General features: G+C 54.3%; 1 pseudogene; it reads left to right on the top strand.

The window, feature by feature from the left end:
- LOC134432688 (zinc finger protein 883-like) overlaps positions 1–23,787 on the top strand; it is a 133,096-nt pseudogene that overhangs the window by 39,665 nt on the left and 69,644 nt on the right.

Genomic DNA, 23,787 nt, shown 5'->3' on the forward strand with positions numbered 1-23,787 from the left:
TCTCTCTCTGTGGAGGAAGGGGGGTTCTCTGCACACGCGGCGCAGGGGGGGCCCGGTTTCGGCTTGCCACGTGGCGTAGCTGCTCTCTCTGCTCCGCGGGGGGGTGCATTCCACGGCGGGGGGGGGAGGCTTTGTTTCTGCCTTTGCTCGGCAGGGCGTGCCCTGCTGCTGCTGCCCGGGAATTTTAAAAGCAGTATATACAGCTGCATTGTGAAGCTTTTGTCGGCTCGTTATCCCTTTCCATCTGTGGTTTTTTCTTGAAATCGGTAGCTGATTTTGGCTTTGTTTTTGGTCAGGCAGGATTTAGTACTTTGCTTTTTACATCTAACATGGGTTTAAAACTCAGCATTGTACAAAAAGGAGTGTATTATAATATTGTTAGCATTTTCAATAGTAGTAATGTGAAGTTCTCAAAGGGAAAATTGAAAGAGTTTGTAATATAAGATGGCTTTTCTTCCACTTCCCACAAATCTCCCCTGAAGAAATCCACAATATTCAATTCTGGGATAAAGTTGGAAATGAATTGATAACCTTAGGACAATCTAGCAATGCCCCCTCAGCTAAATTTGTGTTTTGGAGTTTACAAATTCGAACAGCATTGCTCAAACAAAAGGAAATGGAGAAAAAGCCAAATGTAAAGCGATGTACCTCTGCTCTCCCTGTTTCTCCCTCTCCTAGTTCTAAAACCCCTAAACCTCTTTACCCAAAACTTGGTATTTTAAACAGATCAAACTCATTGGGAAGTCGACGCCCAAAGTCTGTTGAAATGCCTGAGTTGCCCTGTCCACAAGGCCCTGGCCAGGCTGCGTGGAACCTTTCCCAATCCCCTGTGTCCCCTCCTCTGAAACCCACAGCACGTGTTAGCTTTCCTGAGAGCAGTGATACCCAAAATGGCCCCCAGCCCCTAGGGGGTCCACAAGATGGTGGATGCCACGTGGCATCTTCCCAAACCTGGTCTTCTTCTTCCCAAAATCCCCTTAAGCATCCCAAAACTCCAGCTCCATCCCCCTCTCCTCCTGTTCCTCGTGACACCTTCCCCCCTCCCCCTCCCTTTCCTGCAATACCCTCAGCTCCACCCCTCTACCCCTCCCAGGGGGCGTCTGCTGACGTGATGTCACCAGGTGTCCCCGCCCCCTGCCTGCCCCTTGACCCTGCCCCTTGTTCCCACGGTTTCCCCGCCCCTTGCCGGCCCCCTGTCCCCGCCCCCTGTCCCCATTGCGTCCCCGCCTCCTCCCCGGGTTCCCACGGTGGGGACACACCCACTGCCATCCCCCAAACCTGTAGCTGTGATCCCAATGCTTCTGTTTCAAGGGATACAGAGCAGGGAACAGCAGACCCAATGCATAGTCCCATGTTGTCACTGGCTCCTGTTACCTTTCAGCCTGCAGCTCAGGGAGGGACAGCCCCAACTGCTAATTGGAGTTCTTTTGGACGGCAATTGATTAAAGAGATCTGTAATTCTCATAAAGAATATGGTCCACACAGTCCATATTTCCGTGGCCTTTTAAATTCTGAATTGAGTAGGACTGTAGTGATTCCACATGATTTAAAACAGCTTTTTTCCTGTCTCATGACCTCCACGGAATTTAAATTATGGGAAATAGCATGGAAACAAATGCTAAAAGATGCTCTCCCAGGCTTGCATGCTGATCCAAACACAGCCAAAGACAACAGTGGTAACCCTATCACCATTGAGCACCTCTGTGGTGAGGGCCAATGGTCTTCTCCCTCGATCCAAGCTACTGCAATTCCTGCAGAAACACTCGAAAAAGTAAAGGAAGCAGCTGAAAAAGCATTCTTTTCCCTACAACCTGAGGGGCCTTTTGAGCCCTATAGTAAAATTAAACAGCTACCATCAGAGCCTTTTTTGAAATTTGTAGAAAGGTTAACTAGAGCTATTGAAATACAAGTTAAAAAAGAGAATGCTAGAGAAGCAATTTTAGAAGAAATGGCATTTACAAATGCTAATAAACAGTGTCAAGCAGCAATCCTGAGCCTTCCTCTCGAACCTACCCCTACGTTAAAGGACATGCTTCTAGTGTGTAACAGGAAAGTCCCTCTGATGAGTGTAGCTGAAGACACCAGACCAAGGCTGCTGCCAAGACCACCTCAGCGTGTCGCCGTTGCCAGCTCTGCGCCTTTCCCCTCATCACAGCAGTACCCTGGGCAGCAGCGGAGACCAGCAATGGTTGAGCCCACAAAACCATGCCTGCTTTGTAACAACCTAGGGCACTGGAGTAACCAGTGCCCCCTGAAAAGGGAATTTGATGAATTTAGAAATGGCAGGGGAGGAGAACTACAAGCCCTCCCTGGGGGTCAACAACAACAAAAAAACTGAAGAGCCAGCGCCGGCCTGCCAGGCGCGCAGACACAAAAAGAGCAGGCCAAGGGAATAAGGGTAGCACAACAAATCAAGCGCGCGATAATATTAATGTTTGTGTAAGTGAAGCAGGTGCTTCAAAGACTGTGTATGATTTAGGTGATCCTGTGTTAACCACGTCTTCTATCAATGAGCCTTACAGGTTGCAGCTGACTGAGTCACTCCATCTGGAGGACAGTGATTGGCATTTTGTGTCTGTAAATCCTGAACTGAAAGGTACTTGGAACCGGATTCGTTGTAAGTACATCGTCATTGGGGACACCAAACACACACCACAAGAGATCGAAATTGCTCCGGGAATGACAACATCAGATCCTGAGCAATTCGTTCTCGGCCTGCATTGTTTCCACCCACCCCTATTTGTTCCCAAGGGACAAATTGTTGCACAAGCTATCCCTGTGCCATCTTTACCTGAAAACATCAAAAAACAAGGGCCCACAGTCGCCCGAGTACAAGTTATTGGGAAATAAAAACCCAAATTATGGTGTAATGTCAATGGGGGTGGAGAGTCTAAACGCATTGAAATGCTTGTAGACACTGGTGCAGACTGCACAGTGATTCCCGTACAAGACTGGCCAGCACATTGGCCTTTGAAAATGCTGCTGGTCACCTTCAAGGTGTAGGAGGTCTGCAATTGGCAAGACAATCCAAAAGCATTATTCAATTTGAGGGACCAAACGGACAATTGGCTAATATCCGTCCATTTGTGTTGGATTATTCGGAACCTTTGTTAGGGAGAGATTTAATGGCCCAGTGGGGTGTCACAATTGATATTCCAGACTCTCCACAGCATATTTGTACAGCAGTCACTGAACAACAGCGCCCCACCCAAAAACTGAAGTGGATAACAGACAAACCAGTTCAGGTGAAACAGTGGCCACTAAGTAAACAAAAAATAAAGGTGCTTGAAGAACTAGTGGAAGAGCAATTAAAAAAGGGCCACATTGTGGAGACCATGTCCCCATGGAACTCTCCAGTGTTTGTCATCCAAAAAGCTGACAAAAAGAGATGGCGGCTCCTCTGCGACCTCCGACAAATTAATAATGTAATTGAAGATATGGGCTCTCCCCAACCTGGTATGCCATCCCCAACAATGCTTCCCCAAGACTGGAAATTAGCTGTTATTAAGGATTGTTTTTTCCAAATCCCCTTGCACCCTGACGATGCACCGCGTTTTGCATTCTCAGTTCCTTCTATTAATATGGAATCCCCTATGAAAAGGTACCATTGGACCGTTTTTCCTCAGGGATTAAAGGTATCTCCAGCTATCTGCCAGTGGTATGTGTCTTCCCTGCTTTCCCCAGTACGTGCAGCCGCAGAGAAGGCCATTATCTATCATTATATGGATGATATCCTTGTGTGTGCCCCCAATGATGATTTACTCACACATGCGCTTGACCTAACGATCGATGCATTGATTGTTGCAGGGTTCGAGCTCCAGGAAAAGAAAATTCAAAAGATGCCACCTTGGAAGTATTTGGGCTTAGAAATTGGAAATAGGACCATTGTTCCTCAAAAATTAGAAATCAATCCAAGGATCAAGACCCTTGCAGATGTCCACAGGTTGTGTGGGTCTTTGAATTGGGTAAGACCATGGCTCGGTCTGACTAATGAAGACCTGGCCCCTCTTTTCAATTTATTGAAAGGGGGAGAGGACCCAGGTGCTCCTAGGTCTGTTACCCCAGAGGCACGGAAAGCTCTAGAAAAGGTTCAGATTGCAATGTCCACAAGACAGGCCAACCGATGCCGGCCTGACCTGCCATTCAAATTTATCATCCTAGGTAAGTTGCCACATCTCCATGGAATTATTTTCCAGTGGGAGGAAAAACAAACACCTAAGGCAAAGAACGCACCAAAAAAGGACCGGGACCAGAGGGACCCTCTCTTGATCATAGAATGGGTTTTCCTCAGTCACAAAAGGTCCAAGAGACTGACAAAGCCTCAGGAGCTGGTAGCAGACCTGATCCGGAAAGCAAGGACCCGGATCAGGGAGTTAGCAGGATGTGATTTTAAGTGCATTCACATTCCAGTTGAGTTAAAATCAGGTCAAAATACTATGAAAATACTGGAACAATTGTTTCAAGAAAATGAAGTGTTGCAGTTTGCTCTGGATTCCTACTCAGGACAAATTTCGGTAGCGCGGCCTGCTCACAAATTGTTCGAACAAGATGTTCAATTTACCTTAAAACTGAGAAGTGCTCTAAGTAGGAGACCTTTAAAAAAGGCTCTAACTGTCTTCACAGATGCATCCGGGAGGTCCCACAAGTCCGTTATGACTTGGAAGGATCCTCAAACCCAGCAGTGGGAGACAGACATTGCTGAGGTGGAAGGTTCACCTCAGGTTGCTGAATTGGCTGCAGTTGTTAGGGCCTTTGAAAGGTTCTCAGAACCATTTCATCTGATTACAGACTCTGCATACGTGGCAGGAGTAGTATCCAGGGCAGATCAAGCAATACTGCAAGATGTGTCTAACATCGCACTTTTCGAATTGCTCTCAAAACTGGTAAAGTTAGTCACTCACCGAGAGCAACCATTTTATGTGATGCATGTCAGGTCACACACTGACTTGCCAGGGTTTATCGCTGAAGGCAACAGAAGGGCAGATGCTCTTGCTGCACCTGCAGTGATGGCCACTCTCCCAAATGTTTTTGAACAGGCAAAAATCAGCCACCAGCTTTTCCACCAAAATGCACCTGGCCTGGTTCGTCAGTTTAACATCACTCGAGAACAGGCCAAAGCGATTGTGGGCATATGCCCAAATTGCCAACAACATGCACTCCCTACAGTGAGTACGGGAGCAAACCCAAGGGGACTGAACAGTTGTGAACTGTGGCAAACAGATGTTACACACATACAGTCTTTTGGACGGCAGAAATATGTTCACGTTAGTGTAGATACCTTTTCTGGAGCGGTCTATGCTTCTGCCCACACAGGAGAATCATCTATTGATGCTATTAAGCACCTCTTACAGGCTTTTTCTTTCATGGGCATCCCCAAGGAGCTGAAAACTGATAATGGGCCTGCTTACAAATCCAAGGAATTCGGGAGCTTCCTGCAGCAATGGGGAGTAGAGCACAAAACTGGCATCCCCTACTCCCCATTGGTCAAGCCATTGTAGAAAGAACTTTCTACATGGTCAAGCCATTGTAGAAAGAACTCACCGTGATATTAAAAGGGTCCTGGACCAGCAACAACAGGTTCTGAAGGTGGAACCTCCCCACATCCGGTTATCCAGGGCGCTATTCACAATAAATTTTCTGAATTGTTCTTTTGACAGCCTGAACCCACCCATCCTACGTCACTTTGGGGGGAGCAATTATAAGTTAATGAAAGAAAAACCTCCAGTTTTAGTAAAGGACCCTGAGACTTGGAAAATGGTGGGACCCTACAAATTGGTTACTTGGGGACGTGAATATGCCTGTGTGTCCACCCCCTCTGGTTTAAGGTGGGTTCCTTCCAAATGGGTAAAGCCCTATCTTCCCAAGGTCTCAGAGAAATCTACAGAAGCACCCCAGGTTGCTCATGCTGCCTGGAGAAGAAAACGCCGCACATGTTCTCTGGAAGAAATTCCATTTAAACCTCCTATCTGGAATAGTTTGTAATATATGTTTGTCTTAAGTTTCCTTTTCCCGGTTTAGATCCTGCTGTTCGTGCGCAGTCTCGAGACGCCATGAGACTGAGCCTGCTTCTCGTCCTACTTGCGATCATTTCTCCAGCGACCTCCTGGTTAGTCCCTCAGCCCAAAGCGAATGTATGGACCACTCTGGCCAGAGCCCTTGGACAAGATCACATTTGCCTCTCCACCGCGACAGCCTCTGACCCCCTGTCAACTTGCCTGGTGGGAGTTCCTTTTAAATCCTCAGAGTTCCCAAATGAAATGTGGAGTGCCTTAAATGAAGTTAACTTACTCGCACCTTCCCCTGGCCGTTACCCTGCTGACAATCCTTTACTGTTTTGGCAGGAGTGGGCGAGAAAGTTACCAGTATCAAAAAGGGAGCCACAAGAGTTCCATCTCTTAGGCTCCATGAATGCAACCTTTTGCATTCACTTTAAATTCAATTCCCGCTTACCATATCATGAAGTTAAACCAAACACCTATTCTGACCCTAGCAACCCACACTACACAGACAAGAACTGGTGTGAAAATTCAGTTTTAGTCATGCACTCATCTGGTGGTGATTACAAGCCTCATGAACTCCCAAAGGGTGTGTTTTTAATATGTGGAGACAGAGCATGGGCAGGTCTCCCTCCTCGTCTGCTCGGAGGTCCATGTACCTTTGGCAAGCTGAGCCTGTTAACACCAAATCGAACAAACCTAATACATTGGCAAACTAAAAACAACACACATACATTGGCTATCAGAAAAAGAGACCTAAGGCAATTAGACCCTGACTGTAATTCAGAAATTGTTCACTGGTCCAGACTTAAGGCCACCGCAATTACAGTCCTTCTGCCGTGGATCTCGGCAGCAAAAACCATGGGAGAATTAGGCCGATTGGAATGTTGGGTTGCAAAACAGGCAAACCTCACTTCTACTGCCCTGAGTGACCTCTTATCAGATGAGGAAATCACCAGGCAAGCCACCATTCAAAATAGGGCAGCCATAGACTATCTGCTCCTTCTGCACAACCATCGCTGTGAAGAATTTGAAGGACTCTGCTGTCTTGACTTGTCATCAAAGGCAGAGAACGTACATGCCACAATTGACAAGATGAAAACCATGGTGAGCGACATCAAGAGAGAAACTGACGACTGGCTGAATGGACTGTTCAATGGCTGGGGACTCTCGGGCTGGTTGGGATCTATTCTGAAAACTGTGTTTTTAGTGCTGTTTATTTTAGTTATAGTTATTGTAGTTTTTAGCATTGTTTTTGGACTAATCAAACGCATGGTTCTCAAGTTAGTTTCAAGCTCATCTCCCCCTCCTGAGGTCTATCATTTGGAAGCCCTCAGTGCTCCAATGGATGACCTAGAAGCCTCAGTGGAAAACACTGACCCTCCTGTAGAGGAAGAACTGATTTACCAACCATGGTTTGGCAATCATTCTGCACCACAAACACAGTCCTCTTCTTTTTAAACAAAACTAGGGGGAGATGTTGTGGTGTGCTGTATTGTCCCATTTTGGCCTTCCAGGTCACTTTCCCAGGTGTGCCAATACCTCTCTCCCTTCCCCCTTGCCCCCATGCTTAGTGAGTCCTGTCACTCAGACTTAACATTCCAGCAAGGCGTGTGTGGTTGGTCAAGTTCAAAGGATGCCACTCAGGCCCAGGGGTCATTGGCCTGTCTGGGTGTCATCTTCCCCTGAGACCCTGCCCCTCTCACCTGGTTGGTGGCTCACCTGTACCTCCCCTCCCCCTGTCCCTGAGCTTAAAAAGGTCATCAGACCATGCGGTCATTATTCTGTTGGAGCAGTTCCTCACGTTCAGACCTCTGTAACCATGTAATAAACCTCTGGACATTAAACCCTCCAGCAGAATCCATCTCCTTTTTCTCTTCACCATCGCCTGAAGCTATCCCTCCTGAGGTAACAGGGTCCCTTACAAGCCTGGACTTGTTCAGTGCCCAGCTGCAACCATCAGCAAGCCAAGGTATCTCTGGGGTGATACACCGCAGTTGCTGCCTTTGGCCCAGCAGCGAGGGTCAGACTGGCCCAGGCACAATCTAACTGGTAATATTGGGAGCATTTTTTTCCAATACTCGGAGCCACCCCTGGGGCCACCTGGGCCGATGTGAGAGCCACAGGCAGCGCCTGGCGGGAGTTGGTGTCTGCGTGTGAGGAGAGATGGAAACAGCTGGTCGAGGAGATCACCAAGCTCCGTGATGCCTGCGAGGACGCAGCCCTCGCCTGGGCCAGGGACCAGCAGGACAAGGCCACCTGCCCAGGGACAGCTGGGGACAACCTGGCAGCCACAGCCCAGCAGCTCATGGTGGCCCTGGACAGGGATGAGGAGGCCTCAGTGGGGGCCACACGTGATACCCAGGTGGCAATGGCCACCAACGAGGCCATGGGAGAGGCCGTGGTGGCCTCCAGGTGGGCGAGGGCGGCCATCAGGAGGAGACATTGGGCAGAGGTGGCCCTGGAGCCACTGCAGCGCTTGGTGGATGCATGTGACAGAGCCACTGAGTTTATCAGTTACATGGAGTGCCAGCTCAGGGACATTGAGGCTGCCCTGGAGGGGACAAAGGAGGCATCCCCCAATGTCCCTGAGGACTTGGTGGCCAAAGTGGCCAAGTTTGAGCAGCTGTGGGAGGCCAGCGCCCACCTGTTCAAGCATCACCTTTTGGGGACACTTTGGGACATCCACGACCTCGTCTTGAGTCCCTATAGTGGCCACAGTGGCCCCAGTGGCCCCGGCAGCCATGCAGTGGCTGAGCAGTGCCAAAAAGCCATCAAGGACATCCCAAGGCTGCTGCGGGGAGAGTGATGTCACCACTGTGATGTCATTGGTGCAGTGATGTCACTGGAGAGACTTGTGGGCAGTCAAGTGCCACCAGCTCCTTGAGTGCCACAGCGCTGTGTGTCACCAAGAGCCCCTCGAGTGCCACCAGCTCCTTATGTCACCATGAGCCTCCAGAGTGCCACCGGTTCCTCAAGTGGCACCAAGAGACCCCCGAGTGTCACCAGGACTGGCCCAGTCACTGTGTGGGGGTCCCTGGTGTCACCGGGGTCTCTCTCTGTGTCACACACTGCCCTTGAGCACCCACTGGGACCCCCCTGAGCACCGGGACCCCCGAATTTCACCGTCCTCGTGCACCGGGACGCCCCCCTCAGGACCCCCCTCAGGCATCAGGACCCTCGAGTTTCCCTCCCTCTCCTCGTGCACCGGCACCACCGGACCCCCCCCGAGGAACCGGGACCCTCCCCTGGTGCACCGGGACCACCGGAGACCCCCCCATCAATCAGTGCTGTCATCGTTCATTGGGAGCCCCCCTCAGGCACTGAGACCACCAGAAACCCCCCCAAATCACTGAGCACTGAGACCCCCCCTCGTGCACTGGGGCCACTGGAAACTCCCCCGAATCACTGAGCACCCCCTGTGCACCAGCACCGGGACTGGACCCTCCTCGTGCCATGATCCCCCCTCACCGAGCACCGGGACAGGGACCGGACCCCCCCTCGTGCACCGACCCCCCCGAGCGCCGGGCCAGGACCCCCCATTGTGCCCCCCCCCCCATCACAGGGGTTCTGCCCCCTCCCCTTTGAGCCCCCAGAGCCGCAGGACCCCCGGGAGCAGCACCGGGACTGGGGGGAGCCGGGAGTGGGACCAGGGGGCTCCGAGTGCTGGGGGGGCACAGGGGGTCCCCAGCACTGGGGGGGTCTCTTGAGGCTCAGTCCTGTCCCCCCCTCCCCCATTGTCAGCCGGGACCCCCTGTGAGAAACACGGGTCAGAATTGAAATATTTATAAAAGTTCGTTAAAGGTTAAAATTCTGGTGCTAATTGCCAAAAGCTCACCGTTAATTAAGCCATGTTCTTTACGTCCGGTTACATCGCAGAGGTTCATGCATATTCATTAGGGTTTATGCATATTCATAACATAATGTTAATCAAAATCTATATTAGTATTCTATATAGAGAGTAATACAATGGATATATTATATATTTGATTAAAATATTTTACATTAATGTATTTTTATACTAACAGAATTTATAATATACTTATGTCTTATTCATATATTAACTAAAAATTTGCTCCTTTTAATATAAAATTATGCATATAATTTTCTATATTCTATATAAATTATTTTCAAACATTCCTGTGAGTCCAGATGTTCTTTTGTTTGGTTTTAACCCTTGACTTGCCTCCACGCTGTCTTGTGCATTAAACCAATTTATTTTATTTCTCCTTGCAGTTAAATCGTGTCGTGTTTCCACTCTCTGGTGATGAGAGAAGAATTCATTAATTCTTCTTTTTTACTGTTTTTCCACCGGGGTGGAACTGGGGACACTGGGACAGAAATGGGAGCACTGGGACAGGAACACTGGAACAGGATGGGGACACTGGGTTGGTGACATTGGTATGGGGACACTGGGGCGGTGGCACTGGGCTGGCACTGGGAGCACTGGGCTGGTGGCACTGGGACAGGACTGGGGACACTGGGCTGGCACTGGGTTGCTGATGCCAGCATTAATTAATTAATTAACCCCCCAAGCCCCGATTGTTTGCGAAGGCAAATCTCTTTTTGCATCCATCACTCAGGGGAACCCTTCCCATCGTTCCTTTGATCTCTCGGTGCCGGTTCGATCTCCCCGCAGCGCCGGAGCCGATGTCCAAGGAATGGCGCCCGCCGGAAAAGGGCGGGGCGAGATGATGTCACAACACCAGGCCCCGCCCCCCGTATGGCCACGGCCCGCTGGTGGCCCCGCTGGTGGCCAGGTGACACCGCGATGTCTCCTCCCCTGCTGGGCCACCTGGCAGGACACGGCCACCACGGGCAGGACCAGCAGCAGGTGACCGTCCATGCCACCCCAGGGACACTGTGGGGACACGGGGACACCGCACAGGTGGCACCAGGGACACAGCAGTGCCACCCATCCAGTGCCACCTGTTCAATCCTAGTGGCACCAGTTCAATCCCAGTGTCCCTGTGCCGCTGCCACCAGCCCTGTCCCCATGTCCCCAGTTCCATCCTAGTGCCACCACTCCAGTGCCAGCAGTCCAGTGTCCCCAGGGCTGCCCCACTGTCACACCTCAGTGTCCCCAGTTCAATCCCAGTGCCACCAGGTTCATCCCAGTGCCACCAGCCCAGTTCTATCCCAGTGCTCTCAGTGCCAGCCCAGTGCCACCACCCCACTGTCCCCATACCAATGTCACCATCCCAGTCTTCCCAGTCCCCTCTCATTGTCCCCAGCTCCAGCCCAGTGTCCTCAGTCCTGCTCCAGTGCCACCTGCCCAGTTCCATCCCAGTGCCACCACCCCATTGTCCCCATACCAATGTCTCCATCCCATTGCCACCAGTTTCACCCCAGTGTCCCCCTTCCTGTCCCACTATCCCTGTCCATTTTCCTGCCAGGATCTTGATTTGAAATTGGGTTTTGTGGATTGTTTTTGGAGATCCAGTAGGGGTCTGGGCTTTGGGATTGGTTTGGATCCAGGATTTGTGACCTTTTAGGATTGGATTTGGGGTATCCAGCGGCATTTGGGATCTGGGAAGTTTTAGATCCAAGATTTGGGATTTGAGACCATTTCAGGTTATTCCTTGGGATCCAGTAGGATTTGGGATCGCTTGGGAGCCTTGGTGTCCCCAACAACCCCCCAATGTCCCCAAGGGGTCTCTTTTTCTCCCCTTTCCAGGCTTCGCTTGGAACCCCGCCCCTTTCCCACGCCCCATTCCTTGCTCGCCAGGCCCCGCCCAGATTCGTTTCCTTTTAGGCTCCGTCCCTTTCCCCGCCCCATTCCTTCTCGGTCAAGCTACGCCCACTTTTGTTTCCCTCCAGGCCCCGCCCCTTTCCCACACCCCCATTCCTTGCCCGCTTTTTCCCGCGCTCCCCTTTTTTCGCATCCCAGGCCACGCCCTCTCCCCTCCCCATTGGCCGCAGCTTATGGGGCTCCGCCCCTTTTCTACGCACCCATTCCTTGTCTTTCCAATCCCCGCCCCCTCCCCGCTCTGCCAGTCTCCATTGGCCGTCCCGCGGGGCCCCGCCTCCCCGTGGGCGTGGCTACAAGCCCGATCGGCGTTGATTGACAGGCTCTGCTCAGCGGCGGCCCCACCGGGGCCCAACGCGGGCCGGGGGCTCGGGGGGGCCGGGGAGGGGCTGGGGGCGTTTCGGCGGGGTTCAATCAATGGGGGGGGTGCCGGGGGCGGCCCTGGTGGGTGCGGGGGGGTCCCATGGATTGGGGGGTCCTGGTGAGTGGGAGGGCAGTGAGGGGTGGGGGGTGAGGGTCGGGTCCCATGGATGGTGGTGTCGGTGTCCTGGCGCACTGGGGGGAGCTCATGGATCGGGGGGGTCCCAGTGCTTTGGGGGAATCGGTGGAGGGGGGGAGCAGTGAATGGGGGGGCCCTGGTAGATTGGGGGGGGTCCTTGATGATAACGGGGCTGGGGGCAGAGGCAGGGACTCAAGGCACCATTAGGCGAACAATAAATGGGTAACACAGTGCACACATCAATGGATAGATTATATTGTACCAGCAAGCAGCTGCAAGGGATTATCAGTCATCAGTATCAATATCAAGCACCATAGCAAAATACTTGTGATCAATAACAACAATTGCAAAAGCCAATACAGGAATTGCAAAAGCCAATTGTTATATTGTCATTTATAACCCGGCTCCACTGCAGCCACGGTGGAAAGCTGCCTCTGCTGAAGGCACCGAGGGGGCTCATTCACCCCCTGACCTGCTACCATGACCCTGCATGTCCCTGCGTGTCCCCAAAGTGTCCCTGTGTGTCCCTGAGCATCCCAAGTGACAGTACCCCAGGAATTCCCATCAGGATTTGGGACAATTTCAAAGAAAATTCCCAGAAAATTCCCTAAATTTGTCTCAAATCCCATGTGGGGATTAGGGAGGGGACAAGTGACACCAGTGATGTCCCCGATGAAGTCACTGTCCCCAGTGACAGCACAGTGGTGACATCACTGTTCCCACAGCAGACTTGGGATGTCCTCGATGGCTCTTTGGCATTTCTCGACCACCTCACGGTGGCTATGGTTATCAAGCCAAGGGTCATAACAGGAAGCCCATTAGATGCACTCCATGTCCCCGAGTGTGTGCAGCAGGTGATCGTTGGCCAGGCGGGCGCTGGCATCCCACAGCCGCCTGGCCTCGGCCACCTTGGCCGCCAAGGTCACATGGAAGTCGCGGGTCGGCTCATTTGTCCCCTTCAGGGCAGATTCGATGTCCCGAACCCTGCGCCGCAGCTCCCGGGGGAATGCAGTGTCTTCGTCACATGCGGCCACCAATTGCTCCAGCATCTCCAAGGCCGCCTCTGCCTGCTCTCTCATTGTGGTGGCCTCCTCCTCCTCCTCACTGCTGTCCACCTCGGCCTCTCCCATAGCAGCTTCTATGGCCGCAGTGGTGCCCTCACCGGCGACCACGTCCCTGCAGGCGTCCCGGAGCTCGGTGGCCTTCCCCAGCAGCTGGAACCAGCTGTCCACGAGTGTGGCCACCGACTTCCGCCAGGCCCTGGCCACCCTCGTCACCTGGGCCCAGGTGGTCCATGGGGTGCTCTCATAGGCGGCCAGGGCCTGGCCCAGGGAGGTGAGAGTGTACTTGTGCTCGAAGGTGACACCACGGTGCCACCAGGTGATGCCACCGTGGTCCAGGGTGTTCCGGAGGCGAGTGGCAAAGCCCTCCAGGCCTGCGTGCAGGCACTCTGGGGGCACATCCAGCACCTCATCAATTTTTCCAGTGGGGCCGTGGTGTCTGCTACCTTGTTCAGGGTGGCCACCACGGTGACCAGCGACTCCAGCAGGGATGGGAACAGCTGAGGAGGGGACAGGGGAGGTGTCAGGGACCTGGGGGCTCTTGTGGCCTCCTGTGGTGGTGCCTTTGTGCCCTCCCAGGGTCCCATTCGTCCCCTCCCTGGAGGGCTCTGCTGTCCCCTCTGTCCCTTTGTTACCCCCTCGTCCCCTCTGCCACAGCCTGCCCCCCACTGTCCCCCCCAACCCCACCACCCTCAGTCCCCTCCACCCCTCTGTCACATCCCCCCTTCCTGCCACACCCTCCTGTCCCCCTTGTGAACCCCTCTCCCCTCCTGCCCCTCCACCACCTTGGTCCCCTCTGGCCCCCCCGGCCCCTCCCGCCACCCCCTGTGTCCCCTGTGTCCCCTCCCGCCCCCGCGCCGGGATTGTCGCACCTCGCGGGGCTCCATGGCTGCCGGGGGACACACCAGGGACGCCTTGGAGACACTCTGGTGACACTTTGGTGACACTCCGGGGAGTGAACACACCCGACAGTCAGAGACTCGCCCGAATGGGGCGGCCGGGGGGGTGGGGAGGGGCGAGGGAAAGGTGAGGTCACCCCCCCAGCACCGCCCCCCGCCGGCAGGGCCAGGGCGGGGCCCCCAATGTCCCGCCGATGTCCCCAACGAGACCCCAATGTCCCCTGAGTGTCCCCACATGGCCCTGATGTCTCTTCAGGGTCCTGAACAAGGCCCAAGTGTCCCCCGATGTCCTGTTGGGGACACTGCGGGGACATCAGGGACATTGTGGTGACCCAAAACGGGACAGGGGACGTCAAGTTGGCCCTGGTGTCCCCAAGGGAAGGACAACACGGGGGTGTCCCCAAGGTCCCCAATGTCCCTCAGGGTGTCCCCGTGCCCCAGTGGTGACAGTGCCACCCACGTCTCCCCACCCTGTCCCTACCCCTGCCCCGCCAGTGCCCCCTGGGGCACCTCCAGCCTCCGTGTCACCTCCTTGTGCCCTTCCCCCGGTGTCCCCAAGGCCACCATGATGTCCCCGAGAACCTGGGCAGCGCTGGGGAAGCCCTGTCCCCTTGTCCCCCATGGCGTCACCTCCTTGTCCTGAGTGACAGCGGCCACCAACGTCCCCAGCGCCCGTGTCACCTCCTCCAGCTGCCCCAGCACATCCGCGGTGACCTCGTTGGTGGCCGTGGTGGCCTCAGCGCTGGCCCTGGTGGCCGCCACCCGCCGGGCGCGGTCATGCAGGCGCAGGGCCATGTCCTGCTGGTGGCCCTGCTGGTGGCCAGGTGATGCTGCAATGTCCCCAGATCCCGCCAGGCCACCTTGCAGGACACGGCCACCATGGCCAGGGCCAGCAGCAGGTGACCATCCTCGGCCACCCGCAGGGACACTGCAGGGACATGGGGACACTGGACAGGTGGCACCAGGGACACGGCAGTGCCACCAGCCCAGTGCCACCTGTTCAATCCCCGTGTCCCTGTGCCACTGCCACCAGTCCTGTCCCAGTGTCCCCAGTTCCATCCCAGTGCCACCAGCCCAGTGCCACCAATTCCATCCCAGTGCCACCAGTTCTATCCCACTGTCACCACCGCAGTGTCCCTAAAGCTGTCCCAGTGCCACCACCCCTGTGTCATCATTCCAGTGCCACCAACCTGGTGCCACCAGTTCCATTCCAGTGTCAGCAACCCAGTGCCACCAGTTCTGTCCCACTGTCGCCAGTGTTTTGGGGGTTTGGGGGATCCGAGGTGGAGTTTGGGGGCTCCCGGGGGAGGTTGGGGGAATCCCAGATAAAGTTTGGAGGGTCCTGGGGAGTTGGGGGGATCCTGGAAGGTTTGGAGTTCCCAGGTGAGGTTTTGGGGGTCCCAGGTGAGGTTTCCAGGGAATTGGGTAATCCCAGTTGAGAATTCCCAAAGATTTGGGGTTTCCCAGGTGAGAACACGGGCCGGGGGTTCAGGGGGGCTGAGGGGCTCAGGCCTGGGAGCATTTTGGGGGTTTCAATCAATGGGGAGGGCCTGGGGGGTGCCGAGGGGGAGGCGTGGTGAGTGTGTGGGGGGCTCTCATGGATTTGATGCCTCAGGTTTTGGCTTTTCTATTTTTCAGATTCTGTGCTGCTTTACTCTGTGGGTCTGGGCTTCATATTAAGGGATGCTGAGCTCTGTTCACAGAGCAGGGAGACAAAACAATTCCTTTCCAGCTGTGAACCCAAGGACAAATAATCCAAACTTCAGGCCCAAGAGCATAAACAACGGGCACTGAAGAGAGAAAAACAAGAAGGATGGGACTTCATCATCTAAAGACATAATTGGACAATTAACTCCAATATGCAAATGGAGCAGAACTTATAAAACTGACAGACCTCGTGACCAGCCGTCCATTTTGTGGCCATTTTGGTGCATCTTGGGCGTAGCCCTGGCTGGGCTCTTGTTCTGCCCAAGGTGTATCCATGGAGGCCTTTTAACAAATGCCTGCTTTATTGTGTAACCGTGTCTGGCCTCTGTTCTAGGTCAGCCTTGTGAAGGCCTCAGTTTGTGGCGAGCACGAAGGGAGCCGAGGCACCTGGGCAGGGCTGGAGCAGAGGCAGAGGAAGGTGCAGCTGCTGCCCCCAGCCCGCGGCACTGGCCGGGCCCAGGTGCGGGGCAGAGGGTGCGGGAGGCCGAGAAGCTCGGGAGGAGCGAGAGAGGCGTGAGCGGCTGCAGGGGCGCTGTGTTTATCGGGTGAGCGCGGTGGGAAGGGGCGTTTTGTGCTCGGGAGCGCAGCGGGTGCGGGGCTCGCTGTGCCCCGGGCCGGGGAGGGCGGGCGCTGTGAGCAGCGGGGTTGGATTGCGGAGCTGGGCTTGGCCTGGGGCCGGCAGTGCTGGCGCAGGGATCGTTCCCGCACCGCCGCTCCGGAGCGCCGCGATCGGAATCTCGCTCTTTCTCTCTCTCGTTGGTTCTTTTAATTTCTGCTCAGAACTGTTAAAATTCCGTGTGTATATTCTGCTGCGAGTGCTGTAGTGGTAATATCCCGAGAGACAGTCCCCTGAGATTAGCACTGAGAAACTGTGGCACAGTGACCCACGCTGCAGCACTTGGAGGGGGCTGTGCCCCGTGGGATGGACTCAGCTTGGAGAAGTTCCTGGAGAAGTCTCCGGTGGGAGAGAGCCCAGGGTGCAGCAGGGGAACGACTCCTGTCCCTGAGCAGAGGGAGAAGCCCCGGGGCATGAACTGAGCCCGGCCCCATTCCCTGTCTGCGGCACTGCCGGGGTAGGAGGTGCAGCTGGAAGGAGGGAGGCGTGGGAGAAAGCTGGATTTAAGGGTCTTCACTTATTTCTCATTATCCTGCTCTGAGTTTTTGGAGTTTTCTGTCCGAAATCTCTCCCCTCCCCGACTCATACACAGGGATTTGGGGCGGTTTTCCCTTTTTGGGGAAAATCAAAGCGATGCCCTGATGCTCCTAATTAGGGGTAGGAGAAGTGAGGCTCCAGGGCTTCCCGCTGAGCCGGAGCCACCGGAGCCGCAGTGCCGGGAAAGCCGTGGCGGGAGGTGCGGAGAAGTTTGTTTGTGTTTTCAGCTCAATCCCCCCGGGCCCGGGCCCGTTCCAGGGCTGCTCCTGAGCTCCGGCTCTGCCCTCACGCAGCCCGGGGGCCCTGAGAGCGCGGGGCGGGGCTGTGCCATGTGCAGAGCCCGCCCCTGGCTGGGATTGGGCGATGATGCCGTCAGTCGTGGTTGTGGCGCGCTGATTGGTGGGAGCGGGGCGGATCAGGGCCCCGGTGGCGGGCTGAGGGCGGCCGTGGCTGGGCAGCGGCGCCATTGTCGGAGCGTGTGTGCGGTGCCGTGAGCGGCGGCAGCGGCCGGAGCGCGGTGAGGCGGCGGCGGAGCTCGGAGGCGGCCGCAGCGCAGGTGGGAGCCGCGCTGGGTTGTGCGGGGGCTCGGGGCTGGCTGCGGGCCTCGGGGGCGGCAGGGGGCTCGGGCGGGTTCGTTGTGCCGTGTCCGCCCCGTGCTGCCGCTGGCGTGAGGGCGCTGCGGGAGCGGCTGCCCGCGGTCTCCTTGCGGCCGCTGCCTCGGCAGGAGCCGCTGGCGGAGCAGCGCTGGCTCGGCCCGGTTGCTGTGGCTGGGACAGAGGGGGCTGCCCCGTGCCCGGGGCTGTGCGGGGAAATTGCCGTGGCCGGAGGTTTCTGTGCGCAGAGGAGACAGAGGAGTCCTGTAAAAGTGACTTTATTGCTGAGCAGAGGGAGAGGCCGTGGGGCATTTGCCGTGCGCTCTCTGCCATTGTTGTAGTTCGCAGCCTCCTTTTTATCCTCATTTCCCCGGCCTCATCTCCCTCTCCCTTTGCCCACTGGCTGAGGTACTTGGAAGGTTCAGACCTCCCGATCCGGTAAGTGCGTGTCCTCGTTAATGTGCACCCCCACTTTTGTATAACAGCCGATATTCACGGCTCTGTTAAGTCTTTGTTCTTCTGGAAGTTCAGGAATTCAGCGGGACTTTGTCTGAGCAGCGGTCCATGTAAATTAGTAACAATTTTTGAAACTGATGTTTTTTTCCTTCCTTATGTACGAGTCCCTGACCCAATCTCCAGGTGGATTCACTCAGTGATTTTGTTTTCTTTTCCTTTTTTTTTTTTTCTCTTTCTTTTTTCCTTACTGAGTCTTCTTAGGTTTTGGGATTATTCGCAGTGTCCTCATTCCCTGTCCTTCTTTAGTCGTTTCTGCATCTGGAGGCCTGGCTGCCACCTGCATGCCCTTGCTCAGCTGCTGAATGAACTGCACTCTCAAGGTGTGGAGCATGGTAAAAAGATGAGAGTTGCTATAGCACGTCAGAGAAGAAACAACATTCGTTTAACCCATCGTCTGTGAGGGAGCCACGAAATCGTGTCCCCTTCCCATCCTTTCCACATTTGGACCAATACATGAACTGCTTTTTTGTTTCTGTTGTTTTTTTTTTTCACCACTTTTCCTTTGTCATCTGTTTGCCAAGAGCAGTTTGAGACATTTAATTTTCCACAAATTCCTCTTTTTTCTGCTTACAGATGATCTGATCCCGTCCCATGGTGAAGTGTTCCTCATTTCAGTGGATTGGTCGGCAGGAAGGTCAGGAGCTGGAGCTGTCTGGTTGGTTATTGCCAGGAGAGCTTGTAATCTAGTGATGCCATTGAAATGAGAAATGGGTTCTGTGGCTCCTGATATGAATTGGTTGGGGTTCCCAAGGGCTGGTCCATGATGTTGTAGGATTTGTTCTGGTGGACATTTATGATTTTGTAATTGTTTGCACTGCCTCAGGAGCCAGGGCTGCATCAATGGCCCATTTTCTCTAATTTAAATATCAATTTAAACTTGGATTCCCAGCTGATTTCGCTGAAGTTGGAGTAGCAGAAACACCCCGGTGCTCTAATATACCGTATATAAAATAGACATTGACAGAACATGTTGGGGGTGGGCAGAGGGATGATTGCCCCCCATTTGTTTATAGTGAAGTTTTCGCAACATTCTCCATGTGCTGTTTCCTTTTGCAACTTCACCCGTTTCTGTTGCAGGGTCAGATATCCTCCCCCTGGGCTCTGCCTTGAGCTGTGCAAATTCCATCAGTGCAAGCAGGCAGAGCTTGGGGTGAGGGGCAGAGGGAATCAGCCCAATTCCTGCCCCAGGCAAGAGACCGAGGTACATTGTCCACACTTTGCCCCAGCAGTGTTCATTTGCATTTCTAAAGCTCCTCTCCAGCCTGACTAGAACCAAAGCATCTCTTCCAGGGCAGTTATCTGATGACTCCCCTGTTCCTTTCCCACCCACCTTCCCTTGCTTTTTTTGATGCCTTTTTTTTCTTGTTTTTAAACAGTATTCTGTTAACTCTTTATGAGTTAAAGCATGACCTTTAAATCTCTTCTAGTTTTGTTGCTGGTCGTTATCTCTGTGGGTGTCTTTTGGGCTATTCCCAGTCTGTTGAGATGTAAAACTCATCTCCGTTGAGCAGTGTAACACCCCTTAAATAAAACCTTTAAAATTCATTTCCCCAAGGCAAACAAAACCAAGGCTGAGTAGAAAAATAAGGTTTAAAAGAACTGAAATCGGTACATATTGCAGCAGTGCAGTGGCAGGCAGCCCAGAGTGTGGGTGTCAGTGAGCCCCAGAGTGGAATTGTGCCGTGGTGTTCCCCAGCAGCTGTGGCAGTGCAGGCCCAGCCAGCGCGGAAGCTGCAGCAGTGGCAGCAAGGCTTGGCCCCAGGGGCTGGAGATGGCAGAGGAGGGTGGCCAGGATTGCAGAGGATTCCAGGCGAGGATCTGTGGGCAGGCGCAGGGGCTTGGCCCGCTGTGGAGCCCTGGCTGCTGCTGCGTTGCCTTCAGGGCAGGCTCAGGGGCGGCCTCCCATCCTCCTGCTGCAGGCGGGAAGTGCAAATCTCTGGGGCTTCAGAGCCCTTGAGGCCAGGCTGAGGGGTCCCCCCGTGTTGAGCTGTGCTGGCGGCTGTTTCTGGCCTCAGGGACACTTGGCATGGGCCCCTTGGCCACCAGTGGTGCTGCTTTGCACTCCTTAGGCAGGAGCCGATGTCCTGGCTGGGTTTGGCAACAGCAAAGTGCCAGGGCAGGCTGTGTGCCAGCCCAGCTTCCTGTGGGAGAATGTGCCTTGATATCTGCTCCAGTGGTTGCTGAAGCAGTGAGAATTGCTTTTGCCCCCCTGTTAGGTGCCATGGTGTCAGCAGAAGATATTGAAGCCTTCCTGCTCAGGGCATTTCAGTGCCAGGCTCTCACAAGCACACACAGCTGCGCGGGTTGAGCTGAGCATGGGGTGGTGACCTGTATTGTGTCTGATTCCCCTTCCTTCCCTTCCCTGGAACAGGGTGCTGCTGTTAGACGCCACTTGTCCTGCTTGCTTCAGAGTGCTTTGGATAGACTCCATATTAATTTTCCCTCTTTCCCTGGGACTGCCAGAACTTCAGGGTTCACTTCAATATAGGCCTGGCCAGACATTTGACACAGAGGTACAATAGAACTGGCCTCTGTATCACCGTTTATAATATTAATTTGCATTCCAAGTTTAGTGATCAAATCCCTTCCCAGTGAATCATGATAACAATTAGGACCAAGTAAAAATTCATGTATTTCAAATTCCTTTCCCAGATGTACCAATAGTGGTTGAATAAAACCACGCATCTTTCCCACTTATCCCCTCACTAATTAAACATATTTTTAGCATTTTCCCCCCCGAAGATTCAGAGATTCATGTTGAAGATTCAGAGTGGATTGAAAAGCCCCTATGTCCATCAGGAAATGCCTCATCTCAATGCAGACCCACCCTGAATGTTCTCAAGGGCTGCAGTGTGGAGGGTCCCTGGTGTGATGGGAGCTGTGACAGCCCTGCCAATCCATGTCCATCAAGGGGTGGACTTGCTGGTCCTGAGGGTGCTGCTGTCTGTGCTTGCAGTGTCCTTGTGCCCTGCAGCTGGAGCCCTGGTTCCTTGCCAGGGGCTGTTTGGGTGGGCTCTCCCCTGCCGAGGAGGGCAATGCCTCTGCCAGGTGCTTGTGGCTGAGCCGTGCCCTGGGTGCTGGGGCCCCCTTGGGCCCTGGGGTTGATCCCTTGGGGGCTGTAGGAACTGTGCCCTGGCCTTTGCCTTCAGCTTGGCCTTTTGCTGCTCCCTTCTTGCACTCACCTGCTGTGCCTTTGTGCCCAAGTGCTGCAGGGCCTTCTTGTGCCCCTCCTGCAGCCCCCTCAGTGCCTGTGGGTGCTTGTCTTGCTTTACAAGAGAGGTGTCTGCTTGGGAAGGCAGAAAAAGCCTCTCTTGGAATGGAGAATGCAAATCCCCTCCATCTTAATTTTTAGACTAGTGAAATCAAGGGGCTCTCAGGCAAAGATATGGGAATAGGAATACCAGTTCTTTACTAGTGTGTATAATAAAGCAAACAAACACCAACAGCTGCGGCACTGACAGCAAACAGAGCCCGGACCCAGTCCTGGCCTTTGGGCTGCGGCGCTTTGCCCTTGGGTGCAGTTCCGGGCATGGCCGGGAGGGGCGCTGGTGGCCTCCGCGGGGCAGGGCAGCACATCCCTCCCATGGGAACCTCTCTGAACGGAAATAGAGCAATCTCTTCATCTAACTCTTTCACTTTTTTACCTTCTCTAGCCTTTCTACCATGTTTTGAGAAAGAATTTGGAGAGGGCTGCCTTTTAACTGAGCTCCTAGTGTTTTGTTAAGGTGCTTCCTCTAGAGAGAGACAGAGTTTCCTTGAACAGCCGGAGCTGTGGTTACCAAGGGGCCGTAACTCAGAGCAGGACGGGGTCAGGGGAGGATATCCCGCCGAGGCTCGGTGGGAGTGTGGGCAGGGTCTGCTGCCGGAATCGCCAGAGGGGGATCTTCCCGTGGAGCCCGAGGTGGAGCGTGGGTAGCCCCCACATGGCTGATGGCGGCTGATCCGGCAGCTGCCGGCAGAGTAAAGGCAGGTGGGAGAGCCCGGCAGCAGTGGCGGTGCCCAGCGCAGGTGGCACGGGCAGGGCAGCCGGGGATGGGATGGCTGGGACCCCCCCTGGGTGCGGTGGGCGCGGTGACCTCGGAGCAGGCGGCAGGACAGAGCAACCCCCATCTTCCCCAGCATGGCCGGCAGAGCGGTCGCGGGCCAGGCAGTGGGAGCAGGGCACACAAATTGAGCGACAGCGCTGGGGCAGGTAGAGCTGCCCTGGGCAGTGAGGCCGCACCTGGGATGGAAACCGGGGCAGGCGGAGCTGAGGCGGGCAGCGAGCCGGGACCCGGGACAGGCGCCTGGGCTGCGAACGGAGGGGGCAAGACCTGCAGAGGATCCCACTCTCTTTATGATTTTTCCTCCTGCTCCTCTCCCTTTCATTTCCCTTTGTCTTTTCTTGTTATGTCTAGGGTGTTTCTGATACTTCAAAGATTTTTATTCTCCTAAAATCTCCTGTCTAACATATGGGATATTATCTTTCTTCTCAATTAAATGAGGTTTTTTAACTAATAAATCCAGGGGTCCCTTGGTTGGGTTTTTTGGGGATGTTTGGAGAATGAAGGAGTCCAAGGCTGAGCGGAAAAGGCCCCTTGGGGGGACATCGGGGGGTGGCGGTGGCGGCTGCCGGCAGAGGCAGCCTGGAGGAGCAGAGCCCTGTGTCCCCCAGGAGCCCAAAGGGGGGAGCCCAGAGAGGGGGGAGCGCCGCCATTGGCGGGAGCCTCAAGAGCCTGGAGAGGGGCAGGGGGGACTCCTTGGAGCCGCTGCAGCCCAGAGCAGAGAATGAGGGGAGAAGGGAGCCCGGGAGCCCAAACAGCCCCGGCATCCTGAAATGGGGAGAGCGAAGCGGGGGGAGCTTTTGACATTGCTGGGACTGCCAGCAGCCTGGGCAGGGCGGGCACTGAGGAGAAGGGGGACCCCCAATCCAAGCATGACCCTCAAGCAGCTGGGACGGGGGGGAATCCCTGAAAAGGAGAGGGGAGGGACCAGGGACGGGGAACTCTTGGGAGGCTTTTCCAGGGCTGAATCTTGGTGTTTGGGAGGTTTTTCTGGAGCCCAGATGGCCAGTGACTTGTAGAGATGGACTCGGGCAGAGGGACCTTCAAACTCAATGTGTGTTGGAAAAGATGAAACAGGAAAACCTTATAAATATGATTATCTGGGAGAAGATTTTGGGAATATAGGAAGAATAAGGAAGATTGAAATGAAAGCAAGCTTTGAGATACCTTAGTTGTTGAACAACTGGAAACAATGGTGTGGCCCAACTGAAGGTAATCCCCTTTTGATGAAACAATTCCTTTTGCTTGCAGACAGATCCAAGGGTCAGAGCAGACCCTACTGGCTCAGCAGAAGGGGTCCAAAGAGAAGTTTTTGGGGTTTAAAATGTAACACATTATGGTGATCTAATGATTTTTACTGGCTGTATGTAAATGCTGTAGGATTTGCATCTGATTCTAGATTGGTTAGTGAGAAATAGAATATTCAACACAGAAGAAGATTGATTGTATTGTAATGGGAATCTTACTCTCTTATGCTTTTGCTCTCTGTTACCCTCTCATCCTCTCTACCCCTCTCTTCTCTCGGGCCTGCTCCGAGCTGTGCCTGGCAGCTCCAAGCAGGGCCCTGCACC

The sequence above is a fragment of the Melospiza melodia genome (assembly GCF_035770615.1).
Source record: "Melospiza melodia melodia isolate bMelMel2 chromosome 7 unlocalized genomic scaffold, bMelMel2.pri SUPER_7_unloc_1, whole genome shotgun sequence".
Lineage (NCBI taxonomy): Eukaryota > Metazoa > Chordata > Aves > Passeriformes > Passerellidae > Melospiza > Melospiza melodia.